We start from the raw sequence: 5,819 nt of genomic DNA, 5'->3' as shown, positions 1-5,819 counted from the left end.
AGCACCAGGTGATCGCCGCCGGGCAGGAAGAAGTTGAGGCGGGCGTTGTCAGCGTGGACCACCTTATCCTTGGGCCGGTAGAAGATGGCGTTGTTCACCGACAGCATGACGGCCACCGTCAGGATCTCCTCCGAGCACGCGTACCTGCGGGGACGGGCGGAGGGGTCAGGGACGGGCGGAGGGTCAGGGACGGGTGGAGGGGTCAGGGTCTCCCCTCCCCCCCCCTTCCACTCGCTCTCCTCCCTCCCCCTCCCCACCACCCTCCCCCTCTCCCCATTCTTCTCTCCACTCCTCCCACCCCCTCTCTCTCTCCAACCCCTCCTCGGTCCCTCTCTCCTCCCACCCTCTCTCTAACCCCTCCTCCTCTCTCCCCCTCCCTCCTCTCTCCCTCCACCTCCTCCCTCTCTTCCTTCCCTCCTCTCTCCTCCCTCCCTCCTCTCTCCCCTCCCACCTCTCCTCCACCTCCTCCCTCTCTCCTCCCTCCCTCCCCTCTCCCCCCACCTCCTCCCTCTCTTCCCTCCTCTCTCCTCCCTCCCTCCTCTCATCCCCCTCCGTGGGACAGAGGGTTGCCCCGTCCCACTCCTCACTTTCCCCCAGGGACCGCAGAATCATCCCTGACTCCATCGGGCGTGTAGGATAGTGCCGGTGTACTGGGTGACCCTTGGTCTGCACGGATACGGTGGGCCGAGTGGCCTGTTTCCGCGCTATATCTAAAGTCTCGAGGCATTTTGGGGCAGTGGTAGAGTTGCTGCCTCCCAGCGCCAGAGACCCTGGTTCGCTCCTGACCACAGGTGCTGTCTGTACGGAGTCTGAGCGTTCTCCCCGTGACCGCGCGGGCTTTCTCCAGGTGTTCCCGTTTCTTCCCACACTCCAAAGACGTACAGGTTTGTCGGGTGATTGGCTTGGTTCAAATGTGAATCGTGCCTCGTAGTGTGTGGCAGTATTAGCTGCGAGGAGGATGCTAGGAGGCTGCAGAGTGACTTGGATAGATTAGGCGAGTGGGCAAATGCATGGCAGATGCAATATAATGTGGATAAATGTGAGGTTATCCACTTTGGCGGCAAGAACAGGAAAGCAGAGTATTACCTGAATGGTGACCGATTGGGAGAAGGGGAGATGCAACGTGACCTGGGTGTCATGGTGCACCAGTCATTGAAAGCAAGCATGCAGGTGCAGCAGGCAGTGAAGAAAGCGAATGGTATGTTGGCATTCATAGCAAGAGGATTTGAGTTTAGGAGCAGGGAGGTTCTGCTGCAGTTGTACAGGGCCTTGGTGAGACCGCACCTGGAGTATTGTGTGCAGTTTTGGTCTCCTAATCTGAGGAAAGACGTTCTTGCCTTAGAGGGAGTACAGAGAAGGTTCACCAGATTGATTCCTGGGATGGCGGGACTTTCATATGAGGAAAGATTGGATAGACTGGGCTTGTACTCGCTGGAATTTAGAAGACTGAGGGGGGAATCTTATAGAAACATATAAAATTCTTAAGGGGTTGCAGAGGCTAGATGCGGGAAGATTGTTCCCGATGTTGGGGGAGTCCAGAACCAGGGGTCACAACTTAAGGATAAGGGTGAAGTCTTTTAGGACCGAGATGAGAAAACATTTCTTCACACAGAGAGTGGTGAGTCTGTGGAATTCTCTGCCAGAAGGTAGTTGAGGTCAGTTCTTTCTTGCGTGTGTGCTTGCGTATGTGATTTATTCACAAAATGCTGGAGTAACTCAGCAGGTCAGGCAGCATCTCGGGAGAGAAGGAATGGGTGACGATTCGGGTCGAGACCCTTCTTCAGACTGATGTCAGGGGGGCGGGACAAAGGAAGGATATAGGTGGAGACAGGAAGATAGAGGGAGATCTGGGAAGGAGGAGGGGAAGGGAGGGACAGAGGCTTGCGTGTGTGTGTGTGCGTGTGTGTGGACGGAAGGCAGGCTCTCTGCTTACCCAGGCTCTTCAGCAGTAGGACGACGTTGCCCAGGTTCGTCCGCTGGATCTCGGGCACTGAAGTCTCCTCCATCTCGTGCTTGAAGGCCCAGGCCGTGTAGAGTCGGAAGCACTTCCCCGCCGCCACGCGCCCTGCCCTGCCCGCCCGCTGGTTCGCAGAGGCCTGGAGTTGTGCGGTAAGCAAGCGGTGCAAGACGATCACTGCAGATGCTGGTTTAAACCGAAGATAGACACAAAAAGCTGGGGTAACTCAGCGGGACGGGCAGCGTACCTGGATAGAGGGAATGGGTGACGTTTCGGGTCGAGACCCTTCTTCAGACTGAACATCGCCCGTTCCTTCTTCTCTCCAGAGATGCTGCCTGTCACGCTGAGTTACTCCAGCATTTTGTGTCTATCTTCGGGCACAATGATCAGCTCCATCCAGAGATGGATAGATTCTCGATAAGTATGGGCGCCTGGGGTTACGGGGAGAAGGCAGGAGAATGGGGTTAGGAGGGAGAGATAGATCAGCCACGATTGAATGGCGGACTACACTTGCTGGGCCTAATGGCCTAATTCTGCTCCTATCACATGACCTTTATACGTCTTGTATCTCTGGTTTCCGGCATCAGGAGGGGGGCTCAGGGGCTGTGGGGCAGAAACCCGGTGGACAACAGGTCGGCGCTGAACGGCTCCCATCTAATCCCCAAATTCCGCGGTAAAACCCCAGTGAGCGCGGAAATAAAACCAGGGGGAATGTAACTGTGGGAAGAGAGAAATAAACAGCAAGTGGAATCAGAGCTGTCGATCCGTTCATTTCAACACGTTAACTGCGTCCGTCAACGGAACAGAAACACTTTTGTGAAAATATATAGATTGAAACAGTCTCCCTTCCCGCGGGTTCAACAGCAGCCGCGGGCGGCGGGTCCTAAACTCGCCCCGAGTCACAACGCGGCACCAGCGGTGTTGGTGCGGACTTCAACAGCGGCGTAAAGGCGAGTATGGGGGGGGGGGGGGGGGGGGGGGGCAGGTGGAGACAGGAGGGCGGAATGAAATCGGAAATTCCCTCCAGTGAGAGAAGGCAAAGTGAATATTGGAAATGGTAGATACAAGAAATCTGTTGAAATATAATGGATGTTACAAAAAAACAACAAAGTGCTGGAAGAACTCAGCGGGCCAGGCAGCATCTGTGGAGGGAAATGGACAGACCACGCTTCAGGGTCGGGACCCTTGTTTGGTCTGAAGAAGGATTTCTAAGAGTTACAGGTCTATTATATCAGAGTGAATGAATTGGTGTTTATGTCGTTCGGAAGAGGGCGGGAAAGGTCTGACTCGGGAGGAATGAAATTGGAAATTACTTGAAGGGAGAAGAATAAAGCTGAATGTTGGGAGTGGGAGATACAATGGGTCTCTCGGTGTGGTTGATGGCCATGTAGAACTAGAACATTCTCTTCGGCCCACATAGAACGTCGAACAGTACAATGCCAAGCTAATCTCTGTTTCCTCTAGTTGCTCCGGTTTTCTCCCACATCCCAAAGATGTGCGGGTTTGTAGGTTAGTTGGCCCCTGTGAAGTAGAGAGTGGATAGAGAGTGAATGAGAAAGTGGGATAACATAGAACTGGTGTGAACGGGTGATCGCTGGTCGGCGTGGATTCAGTCCCTCCCCCACCCTGGTCGTTGTACTAGTTTCACTGTCGTCCTGGTGAATTTCATGTCCTGTAACTCGTTTTCTCCGAGCTCGCAGCCAACAATGGCCTGTTTCCTTTATCATCGTTATTTGTTTACGTACTTTTCATTTGATCAAAATCTTTGTATCACCGTCGATATCTCTCGTTTCTCTTTCCCATGACTCTCAATCTGAAGAAGGGTCTCGACCCGAAACGTCTCCTTTTCCTTTTCTCCAGAGATGCTGCCTGACCCGCTGAGTTACTCCAGCTTTTTGTGTCTATATTCGGGGGGCCGAAAGGCCTGTTTCCGTGCTGTATCTCTGCACCAAACCCGTGTTCTGTTAATCCGGAACAGGGCTGTTTGAACTTCTTGGTTCGGCCACTAGATGGCAGCAACGCCACGCGGTGCGACCACAGACCAGGTGTAACTTTGAGAATTCACTTTGACAATTGCAGAAACAGCGGGAATCTGATTTAATAAGTGACTTTTGTGACCTGTTACCACACCTGCGGCCTAAACCAAATGCATGGCTTAAAACGTTGAGGCTTTAAAATGTGGAATAGAAGCAAAAATAGCCCCAAATACTCAGCAGGTCAGGCAGCAACAGCAAGGTGCAACAGACCTTACATTTCAGATCTAATACAGATGACGAATGGTGTTCAACCTGAGTCATTAACTCCGTTTCTTACTCTACATAAGCTAACCGGCCTACCGACTATTTCTTGCATCTTACTGTACGTCTTCATTTAGGATTTTCAGCATCTGCGTTTTTATTTTAGTTTTTCCAGTTCAATGGTCGATTGGAATGTGAGTCTGCCCATAAACTGCCAAGAAAAAAAACCCAGAAAGCCTTGGTGGCATTCAGCAGGTCGGGCAGTATACGGTATTTGGAAAGAGAAGACTTAATATTTCTGAGGTACAGTTGAGCAGCGGGAAGAGCCGGTGCCTCACAGGGGCAGGGAACCGGTTTCGATCCTGACCTCGGCTGCTGACTGTTACATAGAAACAGAAAATCGGGCAGGAGAAGGCCATTTGGCCCTTCGAGCCACCACCGCAATTCATTGTAATCATGGCTGATCATCCACAATCAGTAACCTGTGCCTGCCTTCTCCCTAGATCTCTTGATGCCACTAGCCCCTAGAGCTCTATCTAACTGTCTTTTAAATTCATCCAGTGAATTGGCCTCCACTGCCTTCTGTGGCAGAGAATTCCACAAATTCACAACTCTGGCTGAAAAAGTTTCTTCTCACCGCAGTCTTAAATGGCCTCCCCTTTATTCTTTGACTGTGGCCCCCGGTTCTGTACTCCCCCAACACAGGGAACCTTTTTTTCTGTATCTAGATTGTCCAGTAGGAGGTAGTTCCGCAGGGACTATCACAACGTTTACGAAGTAGTTGGACATGGATAGGGCAGGTTTGGAGGGATATGGGCCAAACGCGGGCACTGCAGGTCGGTTCAAGAACCTAATGGTTGTGGGGGAGGAGCTGGGTTTGGGAGCTATAATGAACCTGTCGGTTTAGTTGATGGCCACAAAGAACTAGACCAGTCCCTTCAGCCCACATCAGACTACGCAATGCCTCTACCGTATGTGTCTCTACCACCACTCCAGCAGGGCGTTCCAGGCACCCACCATCCTGTGTAATAAAACATGACCCGCACACCTCCTTGAAATTTGCCCCCACTGTGCTAAAATCCATGTCGTTTCGTCAGAGCCGAGAAGGAAGGGGGGCGGCGCGGGGGCGCCTGCTGCCTCGTGCGGCGGGACCTGGTTCGCCGCTGCGGGGAAATATAGACAGTTCCATAAACCTCTCGCAACTTTGTCTGCCCCAGTAACGTGGCGACTCTCTCTGTACTGCCTGGGGGAGGTCTGTATTTTACCGGATTGCATGCAAAAGCAAAGCATTTCACTGTCCCACGGTTCATGTGACAATCGAGTATAATTGGCTCATTGAGTTGAATTCAAAAGTTTGCACATGAGACTGTTAAATAAAATAAGTGTTTGCTGTAGAAATAATATTATTGTGCAGCCTAATCAAATGAACAATTCACGATGGGAAACACTGATGTAGTTAGTTTAAGGGAATGAAATTTACCCGCAGCTTATTGCATATAACACCCATTTGCTGGTCAGGGCTGTGATTGACGGGGCTGAGCTCCGCCTCCCCTCAGCCGTGCCCCGATACTGCAAGGGTTCAGCAGCTGCGCGAAAGGGAACGCGTTTTGAACCAGGAAGTTAAA

The sequence above is a fragment of the Rhinoraja longicauda genome, chromosome 19 (genome assembly GCF_053455715.1).
Source record: "Rhinoraja longicauda isolate Sanriku21f chromosome 19, sRhiLon1.1, whole genome shotgun sequence".
Taxonomy (NCBI): Eukaryota; Metazoa; Chordata; class Chondrichthyes; order Rajiformes; family Arhynchobatidae; genus Rhinoraja; species Rhinoraja longicauda.
Note: the sequence above shows the minus strand (reverse complement) of the source record.